The sequence below is a fragment of the Hyperolius riggenbachi genome, chromosome 1 (assembly GCF_040937935.1).
Source record: "Hyperolius riggenbachi isolate aHypRig1 chromosome 1, aHypRig1.pri, whole genome shotgun sequence".
NCBI lineage: Eukaryota > Metazoa > Chordata > Amphibia > Anura > Hyperoliidae > Hyperolius > Hyperolius riggenbachi.
Genome location: NC_090646.1, coordinates 56,692,445 through 56,716,756, shown reverse-complemented (window position 1 = coordinate 56,716,756; position 24,312 = coordinate 56,692,445). Strand labels below are relative to the sequence as shown.

At 45.3% G+C, this 24,312-nt stretch overlaps 1 protein-coding gene across 2 annotated transcripts in view; it reads right to left on the bottom strand.

Moving 5' to 3' along the window:
* SFXN5 (sideroflexin 5) overlaps positions 1-24,312 on the bottom strand; it is a 401,437-nt gene that overhangs the window by 57,922 nt on the left and 319,203 nt on the right. Inside the window, exon 14 of one of the 2 annotated variants that reach the window (XR_011030199.1) lies at positions 11,212-11,323. The exons of the other annotated variant lie outside the window; for it this stretch is intronic. The gene's annotated coding sequence lies outside the window, so the exon portion shown is untranslated. The remainder of the gene's footprint in view (positions 1-11,211; positions 11,324-24,312) is intronic. 2 annotated transcript variants of the gene reach the window in all.

Genomic DNA, 24,312 nt, shown 5'->3' with positions numbered 1-24,312 from the left:
TGTGTGTGTTATTTACATAAGCCAGCAGGTCTCTGCTCTCTTATCTTTTACAAGCTGGATAAAAATCCTCCTCTGTTGTGAAAGGAGTCACAATACTGAGGAATTACAGACACCGGGCAGAGCTGTCTGCAGGAAGAAACAATCAGCCTGTCACTCTTCAGTGGGTGAGAGCTGCAGGGGGAAAGAAACACACAAATGATCTCTTGAGATTCAAAAGGAAGGGTGTATACAGCCTGCTTGTGTGTGGATGTATTTTCTATGTGTGGACATACTGTACATCAACCTGCTTCCTGTTTTGGTGGCCATTTTGTTTGTTTACAAACAAACTTTTTAAAACCGTTTTTGACTACTTTTAGTGCGGCGGGGAGCGGCGAAATTGTGACAGAGGGGCATAGGAGATGTCCCCTAACGCACTGGTATGTTTACTTTTGTGCGGATTTAACAATACAGATTCTCTTTAATCCTCCTGGCGGTTTATTTTTTCTGCCAAATAGGCAGAAATCCATTTTTATTTTGTTTTATGTGAAGCTACCAGAGTGGTAGCTACATGAAACACCACTAGAGGGCGCATGTGTCCCTCTAGTGCGATCGTCGCCGGCATCAATAGCAAACAGGGGAACGCGTATATAACGCGTTCCCCTGTTTGGCTTCTCCTGTCGCCATGGCGACGATGGGAATGACGTGATGGATGTCAGCCGAAGTCCTGACGACAGACGCCTCCGATCCAGCCCATAGCGCTGCCTGGAACTCATTGGTCCGGGCAGCGCAGGGCTCTGGCGGGGGCCCTCTTCCGCCGCTGCGTGCGGGCGATGGCCGCAGTGCGGCGGCGATCAAGCTGTGCGCGCGGCTAGCAAAGTGCTAGCAGCGCGTACAGAACTTTATATGGGGCGAATCGCCCCACCAGGGGCTGAGATATCCTCCTGCGAGGCATAGCCCGAGCTCAGCTCGGGCTTACCGCCAGGAAGGTTAATGATGATAGAAAGGACCAGTGTAGTATAAATTATACAATTACATCTTTTGCTGGAGGTGTGTTAGGGCCTCCCTCTTTCTTACCTCAGAAAGTTGGGAGGTATGGATCACCACTAGCAAATCAGACACCTATCCTTACCTATCTATGACTTGACCAAACTGATCACACTTTTCCATGTGTCCTCCTAGACATGACCATCGCTAATCTGAAGCAGTTCTGGGTGGAGCAACTTATGGATTCTTTGTGATATGTGTGACTAGGGGTGTGGCAGAGGCATGTCTGGTGGTGTGGTAGGGGCATGGCTTAAGGTGTCCATCTTTCTTATCTCAGAAAGTTGTAGGTATGGATCACCCAGGGGCGGAGTTACCATAAGGCACTGTAGGCACATGCCTACAGGCGCCTGATGATGAAAAGGCGGCTCACTGCCCTACCCAAGTGCCTCCCTCTCTTCCCTATACAGAGTGCCGAGTAGAGTGTAAATGAGAGGTTACTCACTCAACTGACCAGATTTCCCTTTAACTGGGGCAACTATACCTACTTAATACTCAGGGTCACCTCTAGTTAACTAATACTGAGGGTACGTCTGGCTACCTAATACTAAGGGGCAACTGTAGCTACCTACCCCGGGTAAGGGAAGTAAGGGAGGAGTGACAGCTTGGCCAGCTGGCATACTTGTGGTGCGGTTCGGCGGGGGTTTGTAGGTTTATGGAGGGCGGAGTCTCAGGACATCTGTGCCTATAGGCTCGTGTGGTGTAAATCCGAGCTTGGGATCACCACTAGCAAATGAGTGACTTACATATCTATCACCTGACCTAACTGATCACATGCTTCTCCATAAGTCCTTGTAGACATGACCATGGCTAGTCTGGAGCAGTTCTCAGTGGAGCAGAAGGTCAGGTAATGGAAGCGAGGGATGCGTCGGTGAAGCAGTGACTCATTTCTGGAGGCACAGGAAGTCATCAGCGGCTATAATAGGAAGTGATCATAGAGCTGCACCTACATCTGCTCCACGTTACATAATAATAGCGAGCATGGGGCGTTGCGTACAATACTATTAATAATGACTATCAAGTAGAAGCTGACATTTGCGCGCACACCCAAATGCTTCCATTTACATGGCTGCATCTTTGTTTACCAGCCTAATAAGTCTGGGCACTGTTAATGAAGGGTGGGCAGTGCTCATTAATGGCGGAGTAGCGCCAAGGCCCCTCTTGTCGTAGGAAAGATTGTAGGAGAGGGCTGTTCTAGCAGCTGGTCCGCTCTTATTAATCACAGCTCGTCCACACATGCTATTCTTGGCCGAAAGAGAATTCATTATTCAAATCATCAAAGCCTTATAAAATGGAATAATACGTACGGGACACGCAATTCAACCAACGTGCAACTATTCAAGAGGATAAAAGAAATAAACCATTCTTACTGCCGTGTTGTCGTATCGATCTACATCACAGAATGGCCATTTTCAGTCCTACTCTCTCGTTCTGGAGTTATTCCGCGTGACAATGACGGCACAATTATGTTTGCTTGAAGGATACTTGAGGTGAGGGGGATATGGAGGCTGCCATATTTATTTCCTTTCAACAATGCCCATTGCCTGGCTGACCTGCTGATCCTCTGCCTCTAATACCTTTAGGCCGGTTTTAGCCCAGGGTCCGCACCGCCAAAAACAGGCCTTCGGGGATTACAGTGTTAGTATTATTATTATTTTTTATTTATATAGCGCCAACATATTCTGCAGCGCTTTACAAAGCACAATAAGACGACAAGGGGAACATAGATACAACTAACAAATGTACAGCAAAGTTCCAAGCAGCACAAATATTGTTACAAAAACAGTAAACATTAGGAGGATGACCTTGCCCTTGCGAGCTTACAATCTAATAGTATGCGGTAAACCCCTTCTGGCTCACATCCAAACAGGAAGTGATGGTTGCTTGCGGTCACTTCCTGTTTGGAAATATAAGTGTATTGTAAAAATACGCTTCCGCGCCTCCCTCTTGCTTCAGGTATCCTTAAAGAGAACCTGTAACAAAAAAAAGTTCCCCCGGTGGGAACTCACCTCGGAAGGGGGAAGCCTCAGGGTCCCAATGAGGCTTCCCCCTCCCCTGTAGCTGCAGGCAGTCCAGCGCTGGCTCCCCCGAAGTGTCCCGGAATCCTCCCTCAACAAGGCTCACAAGGGCCTTCCCTGGCTCCAGCGGGGGCGCTGTTGCGGCTCTCAGCACGGAGATGGGCGAAAAAAGCCGATCTCTGTCAGGTCCGCTGTACTGCGCAGGCACAGGAGAGCGGCCCGACAGCAATCGGCTATTTCCGCCTATCTCCGAGCGGAGAGCCGATACTGCGCCTGTGCTGGAGCCGGGAAGGATAATATTTACATCCCCGCTGTTCGGGGAGCTTTATCGCCACTGCCGCGGGGCCGAGGAGGACGGGGGAAGCCTCAATAGGATCCGGAGGCTTCCCCCACCCGAGGTGAGTACCCCCCAGGGGAGGTTTTTTTTGTTACAGGTTTTCTTTAAAAGCCCAACTACACCCCGAACTGAAGTTGCAAACTTCTAATAGCACACAAACTGTTTAATGTAATCATTGTAAGTATTAGTTTTGGCACTGAATCTTTGAATTTCAAAAATTTATTTTATAGCTGTGCTTTAGTGCAGCTGTATACAGATCCATACGGTTTCAAAACCCCTGCACAGCTCACTTCCTGTTCAGAAAGTGGGGTCCTAAAAGGACACTGGAGATGAAAATAAAGTAATGAAATAAACAATTGTATCTATCTTCCTTCACCTAAGATACCCCACAGTTTTGTTTTATATTTAAATCTACTTTTTAAATGTTTACTGTTTTATTGTTTTTACTCAATGACACATTCATTGAAGTATGCCAGAGCTTAAATCTATTAACTATTGACCCTTTTTATCTCTCTCCTGCTCTCAGAAGCCAATTTCTGCTATGAAAGTGTATTATAGTTATAATTTCTTATCAGTGAGGGTCACACAGTAGTCTGACTCAGACAGGAACTGCCACTTACATACCTGATGTTTGACTCTTTCAGGCAGAGAAAGAAAAAAAGGAACACCGCATAGTTATTTGTGTGCCAGGCACTGTACATACCCATGTCTATCTCATCATGTCACATATCACTTCTGGTATCCTTTAACATCCAGCTTCCTATTAACTGGGCCCAAACGGCTGACTACAGGCTGAAAGGTAGCATCAGGCTGTTGATTGTGAGGAACTGGGCCCTCTAATCTGGTGAAGTATGATCCACATTTTAATGAATACTGTACATTGTTAAAATGCATTTTCTACAGTCGTAGTAAGTGCATTCAAAAAGAGGGAATGTGAATAGGTTTCAAAGGTTCTCGAGTGTGTGCACACAAGTGCCATATCACAGACTACATTGCCCAAACGTTTCAGCTGATCTGATGTGACCCAAATGGGGAATACAAACTTCTCCAACCTAGTAGCAAACACCTTTTCAAACTTCCACTCCAGGTTTGCTGAGCCAGTTACGGTCTTAAAGAGACACTGAAGCGAAAAAAAAATGATGATATAATGATTTGTATGTGTAGTACAGCTAAGAAAAAAAACATTAGCAGCAGAGGCACAAGTCGAATATCGTTTCCAGTAAAGTAATGGTTAAGAAACTCCACTTGTTATCTATGCAAATTAGCCATTGAACTCTACCACTTTCAAAGTCACAGAGAACTCTGATAGACACTTGAGATAATAAGCTTTAAAAGACAAGGGCCAATATGCAATTCTCCTAGGTGATATTTTTAAACTTGTCAATAAAATGCCTTTTAAGCCACCAGAAAGCAAGAAAATGGTCAAAATAATTTTAACAGTACTTTTTCACCTACTTTTTGGTACTTTTTTAGTTGAAAAGTGCTGAAAAGTTTTTTTTAAAATCTAAGATAAAAAATTATCTCCTAGGAGAAAACTCAGGTAAAAAAGAGAATTGCATATGGCCCCATGTATCTTTTTTCCCTCTGCAGGGAAGATTGTACAGAGCAGGCTAGTGAACTTTTGAACCCATTTAGAATGCTGAGTAGTGTCCAAACTGCAAATATTAGAGAATGATGCAATGTTATAAAAAACACTATATAACTGAAAATAAAAATATTAGAATATTTTCTTTGCTACTAAAATTCTAGTAATTATTTGTATTACACAACCAATTCATTATATCATAATTTTTTTTACGCTTCAGTGTCTCTTTAAATGTTCTCTAAGCTTAGTAAATCAGAAGGGTGCCCTTTCTCCAGACAGTACCACCAAAGTACTGCAAAAGTAAACTGGTGTCGTAGCTGCTCTGCTATGAGCGCATCGCACCGCAACACCAAAAATTAGCATTCGGGGTAATCTCCCTTCTGGCTGCAATCCAAGCAGGAAATGAGGCTCTCTAGCGCTCACTTCCTGTGGCTTAAATTCCAATTGCGCAAAAGTGTATTGAAAAACAACATTTCCGCAAAAATTTTTTAAAAAGCGGCGTCGCCATAGACGTACATGATTGCTGGTCACCACATGTTGCCTGACAACGCGCTGTTGCGCAAAATTGGACACTTCTGGTGTCTCGTGTTCCACCGCGCCAGGTATGAAATGCCCCTAAGACTTACATTGGCGTAGCGTTACCCTGCGGCAAAACAGGGTAACGCAACACGCCAGTGTGAAAGGGGCAAACTCCAGTCCACAAGGGCCAAGGTCCTCACACATTTTTGGCACAGCTCAAATGAATTGATGGGTCTGAATCAGGAGAGGTGTGGTCCATCAGGTAGAACACATTCCTCTCTTTCTCAGTCCATCCTAAACAGTGGCATGGATCTGGTATTCGAGGACTGGAGTTTGCCACCTGTAAACCAGAACATTATTTCCACCCTGCTCTATGTTTGGATATACCGGAAACACAGACAGAATTGAGGTTGTATCTATCAAAGGGGCCAAAAACTAGACTCTCTGGTTTAAAACTGGACAGGTGGCAACTCAAAATGCATGTCCAGCCATACACATGACAGAAGGACAAGATCAAAGAACGTGTCCAAGAAAATAGATGACCTGACACCACACCAGACTTGTCTTCACAAGTCCCACTAGCTACAGACATTGGAGAAGGTTCACGTGCGAGGTGCATCCTGACCATTGAAAGATCTTTCCTAGGATAGCATCAGAATCAATTTATTTTCGCCAAGTAAGTTTGCACCTACAAGGAATTGGTCTTGGCAGTTGCTTAACAAACACACACAAAAACAATACAAGGGCAGACAGTGTGTATATTACAAGTCAAGGACATTATGCAAGTATAGCGGCAGTAAGCAATGTGAGAATGTTTCAGTTCTGTGCTGATTACTTTCAAGTCCTAGCAGCTCTAACGTGGCTCAGCATTAAGTATGGCTACCGCTTGAGGAAAAAAGCTGCTCCTGTGTCTGCAGGTTTTGGTTGCGATTGACCAGAAACTTACTCCTGAGGGCATGCACTGGAAGATGTAGTGAGCTGGGTAAAGGGGGTCAGAGGCAATTTTGGTTGCTCTCTTTCTGCACCTGCTAGTGTAAAGATCCTGCAGGAAGGTAAGCTACAGCCAATTATCCTTTCCGCTGCTCGGATGATGCGCTTCAGCCTCCCCTTTTCTAATGCTGAGCAGGAGCCGAACCATAGTCATAGATGATGTTATGGTGGATTCGATGATTGCAGTGTAGAACTGCACCATTAAATTTTGAGGTAGGCCAAACTTTCTCAGCTGCCGTAGATGGTAGATCCTCTGTTGCGCTTTCTTGACAATAGTGGCAGTGTTGTTGTCCCATTTTAGGTTGTATGAGATTGTGGACCCAAGAAACTTGAGTGACTCTACCTGGGTTATTGTAGCTCCATTTATGGTTAAGAGGAGGTGCTGGGGGGGGAGAGCTCCTAAAGTCTATTATCATCTCCATGGTTTTGAGAGCATTTAGTTGCAAGTTGTTGCTGCTGCACCAGGAGGAAATCTGTCCCACTACATGCCTGTATGCAGACTCGTCACCGTTTTATATGAGACCAACTACTGTTGTGTCATCTGCAAACTTCAGAACCTTAACAGATGGATCTGTGGAGATGCTGTCATTGGTGTAAAGTGAGTAGAGCAGTGGGGAAAGCACACAGCCCTGGGGTGCACCAGTACTGACTGTCAGAGAGCTTGATGTGTGTTTCCCAAGTCTGACCTGCTGTCTCCTGTCGGTTAAGAAATCGGTTATCCATTTGCAGATGGATTCAAGTATTTGTAGCTGGGAAAGCTTGCTGTGTAGCAGTGATGGAATTGACAGCAGTGATAGGCATGGACTTTGTAACTTCCTATAGCATATTAGAGGTTAGGTTTGGTGTACACATCAGTTTTATGGCAATGTATTACGTTGCTGATTGATTTTCATTTTAAACTGAGTATTGATTGGACATGTCTATCAGAATACTGCAGCTGGGGGGGGGGGGGGGGGGGGGTGGAGAGGGAGATGGGGGGGCATCTGCAAAAGCGGTATGTGGTATTGCATCAAGCATACAAACTAGTGGTGACAGCTGTGTGATCAAAATCTGATCGATATCTACTGGTGCAAGGTGGTAAAATGATCAATATTTCCTAACAAAGTTTGAATCCTGGTAACATACTTAGCCCCCTACGCTGGGCATGCATTGTGCGGCGTATGCCTATCTTTAGACATGTTTCTTTTAAAGTTTCAAGGGTGCCCACTGGGAGTTCAGGCAACAGATCTCCTGTGATCACATGTCGCCATGACGACAGAGGCCTTACTACAGATACCCAGTCCTGTTTGGCTTGGGAGATAAGATGAGACATTTTACAAAAAAACACAGACACAAAAGGAGCCCAAATGGTGTAGTATGAACTACTCATGTATTAGATGTAGAACAATGTAAAAGATTGGGTTGCTACAAAGGCAACCAATCAATCTGGCAGATGGAGAAAGCCCGTCTTCACTTGGTTGTGTTGGACTCTCTCAGGGTTGTGGCCGCTCTCTTATGGGACTACCACCTTGGTGACGCCAAGCTGGGGCCCAACCCTCATTGGGTCTGGGTATTCCTTAGTGCTGGTCCAAGCCCTATGCCATAGAGTCTTATGCCATGCACTGATGAGGACTAAGCCGTCCGAAACAGGCTGTATATATGTTGGATTGTTGTGGCTTAGCTACAAGCTCACTATACACCAACAGTTCTGGATGTGAACCTGGCTTTCAAGGGCATAGAGAGATGATTTGCATAATCAGGAGTGACACATCATGGGAAACAGCAGTTGCTCATTTAAAGCTGACTTATCGTAAATACCTTATGTTTTAAGAAGGCAAAATCACATTTAGCTTTAATTTGAGTAAAATGCTTTTAAAACAATAAAAAAAAAAAAAAAGGGATGCCAAGGTACTCAGTATATGAAAAACTTTTTATCACACTATGGCGACATGTTTCGTGAGACCAGATGCCTACTTCCTCATGCCAAAATTCAGTGCCAGTCACAATACAAGCGAGTGGAGACGCTCAAAGCTTGACTTGTACGGTGGCTGGCACTGCCAATTTACCTCCTCATCCTTTAGGTAACTAACCTCTATGATTCAGATTTTGTGGTTTACTCATCTCGTTGACATTGGGCACCTCTTTCCTGGTGTTTATTCAGTCATGTTTGTTTGTTTTGGAAGAAGTCAGGCAGAATTTAAGCCCTTGCTTGAGAGGAATGAGTATGAGGAAAGGTCCAACTTCGAGCACTTGGGGTTGATAAAGCGAAGAGGGTCCCTCAGAGAGGGGTGACAGAAGCTCGCTGTGGAGGACAGACGCCGACACCCCTGTGACTGGGAAGATTGCCCTCTTCTCCTACACAATGAGGTGCCTGCCGTGTATGATCTCTTGGCGGCCTACACACTGGATCCATCTGCTTCCGGGGCAACCTGCCTGCTGGGAGATCTGGACATTTAACCTCTGTGCTGCCAGCCAATATGGGCTTCCAGGCTGCATATGTACCAGCAGGCTCCATTTCTCCGATACTGCTATGGCTACTTCTTGACCTGTGGTAACCTTACTTTACCAGTGGGTAAAACTGCAGAGTGTATAATGGTTAGTTTTATTGTCCCAAACGCCCTGAAAAGCAGAGAATTCTCTATCTTCCTGAAGCTCCTCTTCCCTCCCCCTTGTGTCAGAGAGATGACAGCTTGAGGAGAGGACATGTGTGACTGTATTGTTGTGACATTACCGTGATTTGTTCTAATTTAGCTGATCAGTCACAGAAAGCGCAGCTGAGGGTGAGACTTAAAGAGGATTATTATTATTATTATTTTTACAATATTCATGTATAGATTATTTAGTCAATGTTTGCCCTTTGTAAAATCTTTCCTCACCCTGATTTACATTCTTAAGTTTATCATCGGTGGGGACCTCTTTAGTCCGGTTAGATGCAACTTTAAAGCCGGGAGAAAATATACCTGGTCTCCCTGAATGCCTCGGAGGTAGGGGGAGAATTTCGCCTAATAAACAGCCTAGGCTAAGCCTCACTGGGAGGGTGGGACTACATTAAATATACATAACCAGGGGTTGGACAAAATAATGGAAACACCTTGAAAATCAACAAAATATATTTTAATATGGTGTAGTTCCACCTTTTGCGGCAATTACAGCCTCAATTCCTCAAAGTATTGATTCATACAAATTGTGAATTGTTTCCAAAGGAATGATAGACCATTCTTCAGTTAAAACACCCTCCAGTTCTTTTAGAGACGATGGCGGCGGAAATCGACTTCTTATTTGAATCTCTAATAACGACCATAAATGCTCAATAATGTTGGAGGATTGTGGTGGTCAGATGAGATGCTCAGCTTCATTAGAATGTTCCTCGTGCCATTCTTTACAAATTCTAGCTGTATGGATTGGGGCATTATCATCTTGAAAGATGGCATTCCCCTCCGGAAACAGTTCTTGAACCATAGGATGAACTTGGTTGCCTAAAATTCCTAAATAGTCTCGGCTATTAATTCTTCCATGAAGGGAAATCCTTAGCCCGGCGGATTTCCAAGAAATAGCACCACAGATCACAGAACCCCCGCCATGTTTTACGGTTGGGTGAAGGCAGTCTGGATGAAATGCTTCTTTCGGTTGTCTCCAAAGGTACACTCGGCCGGAGGTCGGAAATAAGGTAAACGATGATTCGTCAGAGAAAATCACATTTTTCCACTGCTCGAGGGACCAATTCTGGTGGTTTCTACACCACTCTAAATGCTTTGAAACATTTGTCTTTGAGAGCAGAGGTTTTCTAATTGCAGTTCTTCCGTGGAATCCAGATTTGTGCAGCTCCCGACGAACAGTTTTTGTGGAAACTAGGTTGTGTAGGTGTTCATTCAGCTCTGCAGTGATTTTAGGAGCCGAGCTTTTCTAACAATTTGATTTAGAGTCCGACGGTCTCTCTCAGACAACTTCGACTTTCGGCCACAACTGTGCTTTGCTGAAGACGTTTTTCCTTCTCTTTCAAAGGCAGTCATTTCTTTTGAGACAGTTCCTCTTGAAATGCCAAGCATTCGGGCAGTTTCTGTTACAGTAGCGCTTGCCATACGAGCACCAACAATTTGGCCTCTTTGAAAGTCTGCTATTTTTATAAATTATAACCAGCTTTGTCTTAAATATCTGTAATAAACAATTATTTTAATTTAACATATTAAATAAAAATAATAAACAAAAAAAAATTAACATATGTCAAGTTTTGATTGCTTAAAACATGTTCAAAGATTATGATGCCAAAATGTTAGGTGTTTCCATTATTTTGTCCAACCCCTGTATATAGCTATAGGAATACATATATAGCTCTAGCTATATATCTAGAGAGAAGCCTTTCTCCTGGCTCAATTACTAACCTGGCACTTTTATTTGGTCTGAGGAAGTGGCATAGACACACGAAACGCGTTGCCAGTGCATAATAACATTTGTTGTTCTCACATGAATTGTCATCATTGAGGTAAGGCATTTCATCTTTTTTCTTTTTGTTTTTAACATAGTTTTATCATATCCTGGGTGCCTGTTTCCCCCTTTGTGTTACACACCCTCCTTTTAAGAGGGGTGTTCTGGTTGGCCTCTAGTGTCCTTGCCACACTGGGACCATTTCAGTCCTTGACCGCGTCCAGCTCGTCTAGACACCAGAGTGGAGTCAGGTTTGTACATCTCCACCTGCCTGCAGTGGTTGGATGCCCGGCTACAACCCTCCTTTGTGAGTTTCCCATCATTACAATACCTTAGACCACCTGTTGCTGTGACATACTGCACTATCAGGGCCCCCAGTGTCTCTGTGCTTCTTCCTTGTAGGGTGCTCTTTGATCAACTCCACTTTTGCAGCTATAAGAAGCGTTTCTGATGCTGAAAACAGGATAATTACCATAAAAGTGAGTGTCCTGAAGAAATGACTGCATTTTACTATATGTCACTACAGGGCCTCTTTAAAGGGTCCCTCCCAACAAAATGTTGAGAAACACTGTTATCCTACCTAATAAAACACAACTGCATCCTGTCCGTATGTCAGTGCTGATGCGTTACTGCGCATGCCAAGCACTGACAGCTATTAGGACAGGACGCAGGGCAGCTGGGCGGCTGAGCAAGCAGGCGGGCGAGAGAGCGTGTGACCAGAGGGTGTGCGCGCGCCCGGCCGTTGCGCGCACTTTAGATGGGAGCGCGTGTGTGAGCGGCGGGTGCGCGCGCACGCGGTGCGCGGTAATAACAGACCTAAAGCCCGTTTTCAAATGGGCTTAGGTCACTAGTGAGTTATATTGACTTCTACAGGAAACATGTGGAAGAGAATAAAGTGTAACCTTGGTTCTACAAGCATAAATTTCTACATTATTCAGAGGAGTCTATATAATTTCCGTTTTCTCCCCAGGCTCTTTTAGCCGGGTGCTCCACTCGGCTAATTTTGGCAAGCACCCGGCTGTCATCAGATCACCTTATTATCCTCCCCCTAAGCTGTAAAGGTAGTTGTGCCAGCCCTGCATCCCTCCCCCCCCCCCCCTTGCACCCCACCTGGCTACTTTTTTATGCCACCCGGCTAGAAAAAAATTCTGGGGAGAACACTGCATTTTGTAACCTACTGTAATCATGTAACATTTGTATAATTCGCACTTAGCGCTTTTATAAAGTGGACTTAACTCAGAACTTCCTCTCAGCTCTAAAAGATAAGCAAGAGCATAATTACCTTTGAATAAAAACATTTCTTTGTTACAGCTGATAGAAATCTTGTAATAAATCTGCAGTGTGTCTACTTCCTGCTTTCATGGAAGCAGACAAAGGGTCAATTTCCTGTATTTAAGAATTAGCTGCTCTGCCAGGGCAGCCAGCTGACACAGCTGAGAGATTAAATTACAGTTGTTATTAGACACAAATGAGAAGGAGTTTCCTTCTGTCCTGTGCAAGAGTGCTGGTCCACTTTAAGTGATCTCTGGCAATTAGTAAAGCGCTGTAACAATGTAATGTAATGGCGGTGTTCTCACTGCCGCGGTCTGATAACACGCTGCATGCAGATTTTTTTTTTCATCAATTGCATTTACTAGAAAAGTATGGAAACACCAAATTGCTATAAGATTTGTGAACGCTTTGTGAAAATGTGAAAAATCTACGATTTGCAGTATGAACTACTCCTGAACTGAGAGGGATGTGAAGGCTGCCATATTTATTTCCTTTAAAAAAATACCAGTTGCCTGGCAGTCCTTGTGATCTTTTATGCATCAGTAGTGTCTGAATCACACCACCTGAAACAAGCATGCGCCAAATCCAGCCAAACTTCAGTCAGAAACACCTGATCGCCATGCTTGTTCAGAGTCTATGGCTAAACGTATTAGAGGCAGAGGATCAGCAGGACATCCAGGCAGTCTGGATCGTTTAAAAGGGAATACATATGGTTGCCTCCATATCCCAGTCACTTCAGGTCACAGAGGCGCTGAGCTTTGTACCAGACCTATTTGAGTTTTATGCTCTGCTTCTATTGCCTGATGTGCCGGGAGATGCCCGCGAAACGCGTTGCACTTTCTGGAGTATATAAATACATTTTTGTTGTTCTGAATATACACAACACTCATGTGTGTCTGCTTGGAGGAGGAAAGTCCACCTCTGCCTCCTCTCATTTTAAACATTTTAGAATATTTTATCCTTTTGGCGCCTCTGTCTGCTTATACAGTTACTGAGCCCACCCTTGGTGGAGGGGTGTTGCCCCGTATTTCCTATCTACAGAGAGTGACTTCTTAGTCCTGAGTGGGGACAGGTCTGATCTCCTCACCTGCTGATATAGTGGTTACCTGGATGGTAACCCATGTTTGTGAGTATAAATAGATACTGACTTGTCATATCCACATACCAGTACATAGTACACTATATTGGGCTCTCAGTGTCTCTATTCTGTGTTCCCTTTCTCACTTCAGGTGTCCTTCAATGTGTATGTGGAAACATTGCTTTAATATCTGTGTCCTGCATATCGTATTACCACAGAACGATTGCGTGGCTGCGACTTGTAAACACTAAACATGGCTTGCATGTTTGGCTGGCAGTAGCAGGCCCAGAGATGGCTCCTTGCTATGGAGGGAGGATTCGGTTTCCTGTTTACTTGCTCAGATATGTCAGCCATCTAGGCAGCTTCTTGTGCAGGTGTGACAGTGACACTTAATTCTTCACACCTCCAGCTCTGATCCCTTTCTTGATAGCTCTGAGGCATTAGGAATCAAAGGCAGAAAGGTTGACATTCTCCCCGCCCTGGTTAAACAGCTTGTCCTTAACCCTTCGGGGTTATTTTTAAAGCAGCACTTAAAAAAAGGCACTTGATAAGACAGAGTCATGTTTCCGCTACTTGGTAGTTGTAATTTGTGTCAGAAGTAATAGGAAGACTGCAGCTGGTCATTAACTCATAAAAAAAAGTTTAGCAAAAACTAACAAAAGTGTATTCAACAGATAAGACCAGTAATCCTTCAACAGATAATTTCCAACAGAGAAATTCCAACTGAGAATTTCCAACAGAGAAATTCCAATGGAAAATTTTCAACAGAGAAATTCCAACAGAGAAATTCAACAGTGCCACTTATGATATAGTACGAGTGTGGTGAACACCCCTTGCAAAGTGCTCTCCATACTCTACGATTTGATGAGTAAGTGTTGAGGCGCCACTGCAGGAGTTGGGCATTGAGTGGTGCTGCTAGTAAAAACATTAGTAATTTACATTACCAATATTTTACTATGCACTACCCAGCACCCTCCCCTCCTAGCATCAAAACCGGCCCTTCCACCTAATGCATAACACTAACTCGCCTCCACCTCAGAATACCTAAAATGAAACTCACCCTCCTAATTCCTCACACTAACCCGCCTCCTAATGCCTAAAGCCTGGTACACACATCCAATTTTGATTGTCCAATCATTGGTGAATTTCACCATTTTCATGTAGCAAGAGAGCTTTCCTACACAATCTGTTCATCATATTCAAAGTCTGTTGGCCCTTACAGGGAGTGCAGAATGATTAGGCAAATGAGTATTTTGACCACATCATCCTCTTTATGCATGTTGTCTTACTCCAAGCTGTATAGGCTCGAAAGCCTACTACCAATTAAGCATATTAGGTGACGTGCATCTCTGTAATGAGAAGGGGTGTGGTCTAATGACATCAACACCCTATATCAGGTGTGCATAATTATTAGGCAACTTCCTTTCCTTTGGCAAAATGAGTCAAAAGAAGGACTTGACAGGCTCAGAAAAGTCAAAAATAGTGAGATATCTTGCAGAGGGATGCAGCACTCTTAAAATTGCAAAGCTTCTGAAGCGTGAGCATCGAACAATCAAGCATTTCATTCAAAATAGTCAACAGGGTCGCAAGAAGCGTGTGGAAAAACCAAGGCGCAAAATAACTGCCCATGAACTGAGAAAAGTCAAGCGTGCAGCTGCCAAGATGCCACTTGCCACCAGTTTGGCCATATTTCAGAGCTGCAACATCACTGGAGTGTCCAAAAGCACAAGGTGTGCAATACTCAGAGACATGGCCAAGGTAAGAAAGGCTGAAAGACAACCACCACTGAACAAGACACACAAGCTGAAACGTCAAGACTGGGCCAAGAAATATCTCAAGACTGATTTCTCTAAGGTTTTATGGACTGATGAAATGAGAGTGAGTCTTGATGGGCCAGATGGATGGGCCCGTGGCTGGATTGGTAAAGGGAAGAGAGCTCCAGTCCGACTCAGACGCCAGCAAAGTGGAGGTGGAGTACTGGTATGGGCTGGTATCATCAAAGATGAGCTTGTGGGGCCTTTTCGGGTTGAGGATGGAGTCAAGTTCAACTCCCAGTCCTACTGCCAGTTTCTGGAAGACACCTTCTTCAAGCAGTGGTACAAGAAGAAGTCTGCATCCTTCAAGAAAAACATGATTTTCATGCAGGACAATGCTCCATCACACGCGTCCAAGTACTCCACAGCGTGGCTGGCAAGAAAGGGTATAAAAGAAGAAAAACTAATGACATGGCCTCCTTGTTCACCTGATCTGAACCCCATTGAGAACCTGTGGTCCATCATAAAATGTGAGATTTACAAGGAGGGAAAAAAGTACACCTCTCCCACAGACTGTGACACAGAAATTGATCTGTTTCTGTGTCTAAAACTGCCTGTGAAGATGGGGATCCTTTTTCCCATTGCTTTTCACTACCCCTCCGTGTATCTGGGGACGGCTACTATTTTTAACATTGCTATCCGCGGTTCTGTTTTTAATCAGGGCTGAAAAACGGAGCCACGAATACGTTTCCGGACGTAGTGTGAACCAGCTCTAACCCTTCTCCTAGTGCCTAGCACTACCCCCTCCCAGTGCCTAACACTAACTCTTCTCCTAGTGCCTAGCACTACCCCTCCCCCAGTGCCTAACACTAGCCCTTCTCCTAGTGTCTAGCACTACCCCCCCCCCCCGTGCCTAACACCAACCCTTCTCCTAGTGCCTAGCACTACCCCCCCAGTGCCTAACACTAACTCTTCTCCTAGTGCCTAGCACTACCCCCCCCCCCCCCAGTGCCTAACACTACCCCTTCTCCTAGTGCCTAGCACTACCCCCCCCCCAATGCCTAACACTAACCCTTCTCCTAGTGCCTAGCACTACCCCCCAAGTGCCTAACACTAACCCTTCTCCTAGTGCCTAGCACTACCCCCCAGTGCCTAACACTAACCCTTCACCTAGTGCCTAGCACTACCCCCCCCCAGTGCCTAACACTAACCCTTCTCCTAGTGCTTAGCACTACCCCCCCCCCCAGTGCCTAACACTAACCTTTCTCCTAGTGCCTAGCACTACCCCCCCAGTGCCTAATACTAACCCTTCTCCTAGTGCCTAGCACTACCCCCCCAGTGCCTAACACTACCCCTTCTCCTAGTGCCTAGCACTACCCCCTCCCCAGTGCCTAACACTAACCCTTCTCCTAGTGCCTAGCACTACCCCCCCCCCAGTGCCTAACACTAACCCTTCTCCTAGTGCCTAGCACTACCCTCTCCCAGTGCCTAACACTAACCCTTCTCCTAGTGCTTAGCACTACCCCCCCCAGTGCCTAACACTAACCCTTCTCCTAGTGCCTAGCACTACCCCCCCAGTGCCTAACACTAACCCTTCTCCTAGTGCCTAGCACTACCCCCCCAGTGCCTAACACTAACCCTTCTCCTAGTGCCTAGCACTACCCCCCCCAGTGCCTAACACTACCCCTTCTCCTAGTGCCTAGCACTACTCCCCCAGTGCCTAACACTAACCCTTCTCCTAGTGCCTAGGACTGCTCCCCCCCCCAGTGCCTAACACTAACCCTTCTCCTAGTGCCTAGCACTACCCCCCCCCCAGTGCCTAACACTAACCCTTCTCCTAGTGCCTAGCACTACCCCCCCCAGTGCCTAACACTAACCCTTCTCCTAGTGCCTAGCACTACCCCCCCCCCAGTGCCTAACACTAACCCTTCTCCTAGTGCCTAGCACTACCCCCCCCAGTGCCTAACACTAACCATTCTCCTAGTGCTTAGCACTACCCCCCCAGTGCCTAACACTAACCCTTCTCCTAGTGCCTAGCACTACCCCCCCAGTGCCTAACACTAACCCTTCTCCTAGTGCCTAAAACTACCCCCCCCCCCCGACACCGGTCCCTAACACTAAGCTCCTCCTCCTATTTCCTAACACTAAACCTCCTCCTAGTGCCCAGCACTAACCCCCTTAACTACCGGCAGAATGTCCAGAAAAGTGCACTGCAGCAGAGGAAGTTCAAAAGGACCAATGAGAGGTATATGGAGGCTGTCATATGTTTTTTTTTTGTGTTTTTTTTTTAAACAATACCAGTTGCCTGGCTGTCCTGCTGGTCTATTTGGCTGCAGTAGTGTATGAATCAAACGTCTGAAACAAGCATGCAGCTAATCTTGAAAGATCTTACAATAATGTCAGAAAGACCTGATCTGCTGCATGCTTGTTCAGTGTCTATGGCTAATAGTATTAGAGGCAGCGGATCAGCAGGACAGCCAGGCAACTGGTATTACTTAAATGACAACTGAAGTAAGAGGAATATGGAGGCTGCCATATTCATTTTCTTTTAAACAATGCCAGTTGCCTGGCAGCCCTGCTGATCTATTTGGCCATAGTCGTGTCTGAATTAGACCAGAAACAAGCATGCAGCTAATCTTGTCAGATCTGACAAAAATGTCAGAAACACCCGATCTGCTGCATGCTTGCTCAGGGTCTATGCTATGGCTTCAAAGTATTAGAGGCAGAGGATCAGCAGGGCTGCCAGGCAATTAGTATTGCTTAAAAGGAAATAAATATGGCAGCCTCCATAGCACTCTCGCTTGAGTTGTCCTTTAATTCAGTCAGTCCTTACTGCTGGATCTGCAGTGCGTGTGTGTGTGTATGTGAGGGTGTGTATGCGCCGTGCTGTGCAGGGTGTGATGGGACAGACACACTTACAGGCAATGCTGTCTCGCATAAACAGCTCGAGTCACCTGACCGCCTCATCATATAATCTTTGCCAATAAGGTCGCTGGGGTCACCTGGGTCCTGCCCCGCGACCTCTGTACAGCACTTCTCCTCAACTGGCATTTCATTAACGTGTCAGCCTTTTAACTGTGGACACATTTCAGCCTCAGCAGTTCTGCTAATTATTGACAGTTGGTGAAGAGGAGATTTCACATTTTTTTTTCTCCTCCTGTTAAAATGCATCTAATTAGTCATTACTGGTTCTCTGTCATCCTCCTGAAATAATCCCACTGCACATTGCCTCATTAACCTTTTGCTGTGTCTGACTTGTCCTGCCGGCTGAGCGAGGGCTTTTTATGGGCTGGAAACAACAACGTGGGCTGTGTGCCACGGGCCAGGCCGTAGTGTGGGAAGTAAGGGCAGGAAGGGTGACTGAGACCCACCATGATACAAGGCTGGAGAGTGGATCCCTGAGATGGTCAAAACTTCAGTTATTGCGAGGAAACGTTCATTGTGCTTAAAGTTTCTGGGAAGGTCCTTGACGATCGTGACACTATGGAGGGGAACGTCTTAGGCCTAGGGAAAGGATGAGACCGGGAGCCCTTATGGTGTAGTATTGTTAGACTAGTGGGTTAGGTAATAGTGTGGGTAATAAATACTCACAAAGGTGGGTTGCCCTGATGCAACCAATGACAATCACATGCAGAAAAAACCCATTTCCGCTCGGTGTACTGGAACACTCTTGTACCAGGCGGTCGCTCTCCTCCTGTGGTCCTATATACTGGTGGATAGTCTCCAAAAAAAAGTAACTCAAAAATAAAATTTCTAATAAAAAGAGGTATCTTCCCTCATCAGAAGACTCATATAGGTGGAAAAGGGAGTCTTTTTATTAAAATAAGGGATAAACTGTAGACAACGCGTTCCACGGGACACAGCCCGTTTCATCAGGTCAATAAACAGAAACCGTAATTGCTAGCCGTGCGGGGGCGCATATAGAAAAAAAAATTGTGCTTAAAGGATACCTTAGCGCTCAATATTTTTCAAAAAGAACATCTAATGTGTGTGTGGGTGGAGTTGTGAAGATGCTTATCCCACCGTGCCCTGGTGTCACCCCCCGTACTCCTGTAATTTCCTAAGTTTTTCACTTCCTGGTTGGCGCCCTCTGACCCGGACATACTACGCTGCGCATGTGCAGTATGTCCGCTTGGGCACCTTGCAACCGCACTTCAGTGTTCTCCCCAGGCTCACCTCCTCCATTTGCTGTAAGCAGAATTGCTCACAGAGGCACTGGCCCTGCATTCTCATCTCGCCCCACCCGGCTACTTTTACATGCCACCCGGCTACTATTTCATGCCACCTGGCTGGAAAAATTTTTCTGGGGAGAACACTGGCACTTGCGTCATATGACGTTGCTGGGGAGCAGGGTCGCAAGACTCCCAAGTGGAAACACTGTGGTATAGTATGTTCAGGTCGGAGTACCCCAACTGCGCTGACCTGGAAGTGAAGAACTTGGACAATTACCAGAGAATGGAGGGAAACGCCAGAGCTCAGTGTGGTGTACACACACACACACACACACACACACACACACACACACACATTTTTTGTAAAAAAATTGAGCTCTAGGGTATCCCTTAAAGATAGCCTGTAGTAAGAGGGATGTGGAGGCTGCCATATTTATTACCTTACTAGCTGGTGGCCCGGCGTTGCCCGGGTATTTATTTGGCCAGTGTTGGCTCTGCCCACTTTTCCTAACCCTAACACACAATTACTCAATTACTTGATGACCAAGTGTGTGAGCTTTGCGGTCTTTGGCATCAATACTTTGCATTGAAATACTCAATACTTTGCATTGAAATAAAATAAATCTGATTAGCTCCGGCCCCTTTTCTGAATTTGAACCCCAGTCACCCAATGGCCAACTGTACCAGGTACAGGTGATTAACAGTGCAAGAAGCTTGGGCCATTAACAGTGCAAGAATGGCAGCAATGAAATATTCCCCTTAAAAATCAATAGGTGAATTTTGATTGGCTTTTGTAGGCTCCACCCACTTTTTTGAATATTAGCCCAATCTTCCAGTGAACAACTGTGCAAAGTTTGAGAACCCTACCATTAACAGTGTAAGAATGGCTGCAGTTTACATTTTCCCAATGAAATTTGTATTTTTCTCAGCCCACTGGTGTCCTGACATTGCTCGGGTATGTATTTGGCTGGTATTGGCTCCGCCCACTTGTTCTAACCCTAACACACAATTACAAGATTGTGAGCTTTGCAGTCTTTGGCATCAATAATTTGCATTGAAATGAAACAAATCTGATTGGCTGTTTGTGGCTCCACTCCTTTTTCTGAATTTGAACCCCAGTCACCTAATGACCAACTGTACCAGGTTTAAGGCTTGTGCCATTAACAGTGCAAGAATGGTAGCAATTACATATTCCCCTTGAAAATCAATAAGTGAATTTTGATTGACTTTTGTAGGCTCCACCCACTTTTCTGAATATGAATCCCAGTCACCCAGTGACCAATTGTGCAAAGTTTGATAATCCTACCATTAACAGTATAAGAATGGTTGCAGTTTAAGTTTTTTCAGTGAAATTTGTATTTGTCTCCGCCCACTTATGACCCCGTGTTGGCGGTTATGTATTTGGCTAGTGTTGGCTGCGCCCACTTTTCTTAACTCTAACACACAATTAATGAATTACTCAATGACCAAGTTTGTGAGCTTTGCGGTCTTTGGCATCAATAACTTGTATTAAAATGAAACAAATCAGATTGGCTGTTTTTGGCTCCACCCCCTTTTATCAATTTAAACCCCAGTCACCAAAAGGCCAACTGTACCAGGTTTGAGGCTTGTGCTATTAACAGTGCAAGAATGGCAGCAATGTAATATTCCCCTGAAAAATCAATAGGTAATTTTTGATTGGTTCTTGTAGGCTCCACCAACTTTTCCCGAATATTAATCCCAGTCACCCAGTAACCAACTGTGCAAAGTTTGAGAACCCTACCATTAACAGTGTAAGAATGGCTGCTGTTTACATTTTCCCAGTAAAATTTGTATTTGTCTCCGCCCGCTTATGACCCCGCGTTGCCCAATGATGTATTGGCCGGTGTTGGCTGTGCCCACTTTCCTAACCCTAACACACAATTACTCACTCAATTACTTATGCTTTGCAGTGTTTGGCATCAATAATTTGCACTGGAATGAAACAAATCTGATTGGCTGTTTGTGGCTCCACCCCCTTTGTCAAATTGAACCCCAGTCACCCAATGAGCAACTGTACCAGATTTGAGGCTTGTGCCATTAACAGTGCAAGAATGGCAGCAATGTAAATATTCCCCTTGAAAATCAATAGGTGAATTTTGATTGGCTTTTATAGGCTCCACCCACTTTTCTGAATATTAATCCCAGTCACCCAGCGACCAACTGTGCAAAGTTTGAGAACGCTACCATTAACAGTGTAAGAATGGCTGCAGTTTATATTTTCCCAGTAAAATTTGTGTTTGTCTCCGCCCCCTTTTTGGTTATGGGAATAAAAAGTATCCAAACATCCGAACTTTCCCATTTATAATATTAGTAGGGTAAACAATATCAGTTGCCCAACAGAACTGCTTATCAGATGGGTTCATTAATTTTTGGACTAAACAAGCATGCGGCCAGTGTGGTAAGACGTAACGGACAGCTGAAGTGAGAAGAGAATGGAGGCTGCCATATTTATTTTCCTCTTAAACAATACCCTACTGGTCTATTTGGCTGCAGTAGTGATGAATCACACCAGAAACAAGCATGTGGCTAAACTTGTCAGATCTGAAATAATGTCAGAAACAACTGCTGCATGCTTGTTCAGGGGCTATGGCTAAAAGTATTAGAGGCAGAGGATCAGCAGGATAGCCAGGCAACTGGTATTGCTTAAACGGAAATACATATGGCAGCCTCCATATCACTCTTGCTTTTGTCCTTTCAGTCAGAACACCTTTTGTCCATACTGATTCTCGGTCAATGGCTTGAAGTATTGGAGGGAGAGGATCATCAGGACAACCAGGCAACAGGTATTGCTTAAAAGGAAATAAATATGGCTGCCTCCCTATCCATCTCGCTACAGGGTCACTTTAAGACTAAGTTCACAGTCATGGTGGGAACACCGGCACCACTATCCTGCTGCCCTCCTTTTCTACCCAACCGTAACAGGGATGGGGGGAAAGGGGGACACCTATACTGGGGACACTTTTGGCTACCAATGGAGGGAGCAACCTATACTGGGACACTTTTGGCTACCTACACTGGGGACACCTTTGGCTACCTGTGGGGAGAGGGGGATACCTATACTGGGGATATCTTTGGCTACCTATGGGGGGCTACATATCCTGGGACACCTTTGGCTACCAATGGAGGGAGCTACCTACACTAGGGACACTTTTGGCTATCTACACTGGGCACACTTTTGGCTACCTGTGGGGGGAGGGGGCAAATACTGCGGACATCTTTGGCGACCTATGGGGGCCTACATATCCTGGGACATCTTTGGCTACCTATGGGGGGAGGCAACCTATACTGTGGACACCTTTGGCTAACTATGGGGGGACTACCTATACCGGGGACATCTTTGACAACCTATGGGGGGGGGGGCAACCTTAATCTTACTACCCATACTGGGGACACCTTACTACCCATACCTTTGTCTACCTATGTGGGGGTGGGCTACCTATACTGGGGACACCTTTGGCTACCTATGGGGGGCTACCTATACCGGGGACATCTTTGACAACCTATGGGGGGCTACCTTAACGAAGGATACCTTACTACCCATACTGGGGACAACTTTCTACCCATACCTTTGTCTACCTATGGGGGTGGGATACCTATACTGGGGACACCTTTGGCTATATATGGAGTTGACTGCCTATACTGGGACATACACCTTTGGCTACCTATGGGTGGGGGCTACCTACACGGCAGGGCGGGGGACAAGACACTCAACATCTTTGGCTATCTTTACAGGGGCGGGGAGACATTTGCGGCTTCCTATAGTGGGGAAGTAAGGAGTTACGGGGCTGAGGGAGGATAGAAGTTGGATAGACCAGCTCCCCGTGCCTTCGCAGCTCTGTGCCCAGAGAGTAGAGCTTATCCAGACTCTGCCTCGACCTAGCGCTGAGTGACATGACTATGTACTCTGTAAACCACCGCAGAAGAAACCAAAGCTATATAACATCATAACATATTTCCTGTATATAGAAATACTGTACAGTTTCTGTGGATATTTTTTTTTTTTTTTACACAAAAGTTGAAATCTTCCATCCTGGTCGTTTGATACCACCTGTCAGTGTCAAGTCTGCAACCGCATGTGCACAGGCCATTCATTGCCAGGGAAAACCTCTTAACAGGGCCTCTTTGGGCACAGGAAGTGTAGAGAATCTACAGAAATGTAAAAAAATGAGAAAGCAGCAGAATAATTTGCAGGTCCGCATGGTAATAGAGGCAGGAGATCTGGAAAACAGAGGGAAGAACACTTGTTTTGTTCTTGGACGGGGACCCGTTTCTCGTCAGTGCAGCAGTCTCATTAATTCTCAAATGTTGTTATTAATCATGCCGCTAATCATAAAATCAGTGATGGCCATATGACCTCAGACTGCGGTAATAGAGCCAACACAGACTGCCTGTAGCGAGGGAAGAGTACATTTGTACGACACGGAGAGAAAAAAAATAAATCGTTGATTGCATCTGGGCGCTTGGCATTCCTGGCACGTTTGAGGGAGCTCAGGGCTCTTGGCCATCGAATTCTTGGCGGGCGATGCGACAGAAAAGTGATTTTACATGATGTTGCTGGGTAGCTGACACCAACGTTAAAGAGGAAAAGACAGCTTATGAAAGAGTGGTGTGGGCAAGGCACAAGGGAATTTATGAGCAACAGGGAACAAAATGGTTCCTGTAACAACAGGTCACTAAACAATGTACAGATAGGATCGCTCTCAGAGCATGTATGGCCAGTGCTAGGGAGTCCAAGCCATGTTCTGTCCAGAAGTAATGTATGGTTGTGGGAGTTGAACCATAAGGAAGGCTGAGCGCTGATGAAACAAAGACTTTGAATCGTGGTGCTGAAGAAGACTTTTGAGAGTCCCTTGGACTGCAAGAAGATCTAATCCGTCCAACCCTTAAGAAATGAAAAAGGCAGTAGAAAGCGAGGTACCAGATAACTATAGACTTTATTATCCTCACATGGATCAGTAACACATCACAAGGCAGCCAACGAACCGCAATTGGGGTACAGCTTGCAGTCTGACGTTTAACAAACAAGTTCCAATTCATCAGAGGCACAAATGCAAAGAGACTCTCTGACGAAGTGGAACTTGTCCGTGAAACTGCCTTGAGATGTGTTACAGATCCATGTGAGGATAATTAAGTCTATAGTGATCG